Source organism: Branchiostoma lanceolatum, chromosome 18, assembly GCF_035083965.1.
Source record: "Branchiostoma lanceolatum isolate klBraLanc5 chromosome 18, klBraLanc5.hap2, whole genome shotgun sequence".
Lineage (NCBI taxonomy): Eukaryota > Metazoa > Chordata > Leptocardii > Amphioxiformes > Branchiostomatidae > Branchiostoma > Branchiostoma lanceolatum.
This window is the reverse complement of record NC_089739.1, coordinates 12,211,045-12,213,207: the sequence shown is the minus strand read 5'-3', so window position 1 is coordinate 12,213,207 and position 2,163 is coordinate 12,211,045.

The window sequence follows — 2,163 nt, the reverse complement described above, 5'->3', positions numbered from 1 at the left end:
TAACTACTAGTAACAAAAATTCTACAATCATGAAAAATATTATGAATGATTGACAAGCAATGGAGCTTATCTTACTTGAATCAGAATTCTTTAAAAAAAAAAACTATTCTTTGTTTTCCATGGATGTGTGAAAGTACAGAAAGTTAACTTTGATGAATCTAAGATTGCCAATTTGATTCTGAGTTCTCTCATAGTTCCTGCTTTCTGATTGGTCAAGTTTTAGCCAGTCACGGTCTGTACATACAGGTGTTGCATATTTTATTGCTCATTCATTGGTGGAAAGTAGGCCAATCAGTGTATGTATGGCACTGCACATTGTTCTCCATTTAGTCCCTTATTGCAAGGAGGTTATACTAACTCTTTAGAAAAAAGCGAGTAATAATATTCAAAAAGATTAACTGTACATTAAAGATTAAGAAAGGAAGATAGCCATACATGTAGTTATGTGTTCATAGCTATACAGATAGCGATAAGTATAGTGACTAGTGTAAGAGATATAGCTTACAGTATTTGCCTAAGCCATCGTTAAGAATAGAATTTTGGTGAAAGCCTTTTAGTATTTATGGATTCAATGCACTTACTTTATGCTTTTACACCAGAAAATAACCTTAGTCATTGTTAATGTTTTTTCAAGACAGAACCTTCAGTTAATTAACAGTTGTGCTGACGTGATTTTAGCATCTTTTGTAACTCAATTTTGAAACTTTGACAGTCTACTGGTTTTAACCATGCATATGCTTATTTTGGGCAAGGTTATAAACTTGTTTTGGGTAGTTCTTGCCATTATAACACATGCTTGGCAGTCCTTTGCTTTACCTTGTCCCTGATATGCTTTAACAATGTTTTACCTGAAATGTACATATATTACATTAATTTACATATAACAGTGATATGGGCTGGTGGGAGGATTCATTATGATTTTACGTAACACTTGTGACACTTTTGTTTTGTGAAAGATTTTTTTTTGGTAGCAAAGATGTGTCATTTTATGTCTGATGATCATTCACTCTTGTTAATAAATGCACCTTGTCAAAAAATTCTTGCTTCTGATGGTTTTTCTTATACGTCACAATAGTTATGCGTACCTGTAGTCCTGTACACGTACAGTACCAGTCCTCATAGTCCAAAATACAGGATCACAATGTACTGTAAATGCAGAAATGTTCGCGGTAGTTTCGCGTTCGCTGTTTCATAGTGAACTCTTTACTGCGAACATGAAACCACCGAGAAAGCCATTCCATTGTGTGACTGTAGCACCTACTGTTTCAAACGTGAACTCAAAACCACCGCAAACACGCCATTTTCTCCCACGAAATTAAATCCCCGCGAACATTTCTGCATTTACAGTACCTGGTACTGTATCCTGGTTTACATATCAAGTTTATACTTATTTCTGACTAAAGACGCATGGATCCTACTACAAAGCCTAAACGTCAGCACTGGAAAGGACGAAAATGCAGTCTTTTAACGTGGCGTTGAAATCAGCTGGCCTCCTTCGCAGACTTCCTAGAACGGCGGCGTTTATATTTTTTGGGGGGGGGGGGTGACGCGATTTCTTACACGGGCCAAGGTTCTCTAATGCCAGTAAGGGAGTTTCGCTGCCGAGGGCCTCGGCAACATAACTCCTACGGCAGCGAAACTCCCAGGGGTTCATCTAAATTAGGAAAGAGGGGCGCTGCGCCCTCTTGTGTCAGCCCAGTGCCCCCCTGTCGAATTCAGATTTTACCTTAATCCCCAGCATACAGCATTCCCTCAGCGATCGATTCTTCCATAAATACATAGAATTCACTCCCTCGCCTGTGTGTGCTCCCTCTTATTCAATTTTTCTAGAAAAAACCCTGACTCCCTTGCCGGTATCAGAGAACCTTGGCCTGTGTAAGAAATCGCGTCACCAACTTGGAAATCACCAGTATAGTCAAGTCATGTGACCAACAAATATTCCATAATATGTTGTTTATTTCATTTGGATATTGACAACTTTTATTGAAATGCAGCGACAAAAATGGCACAAAAGTGACAAAAGCGATATCATTATGCTAAATATTACGACATAAATATAAAATTCACAAATCACATTAGATTTGCTGATTAAGATATATAAAGTATGCTAAAATTCCACTGACGAAAGAGATTAATACAAGAAGCTCTCTTTTTCAAACAATC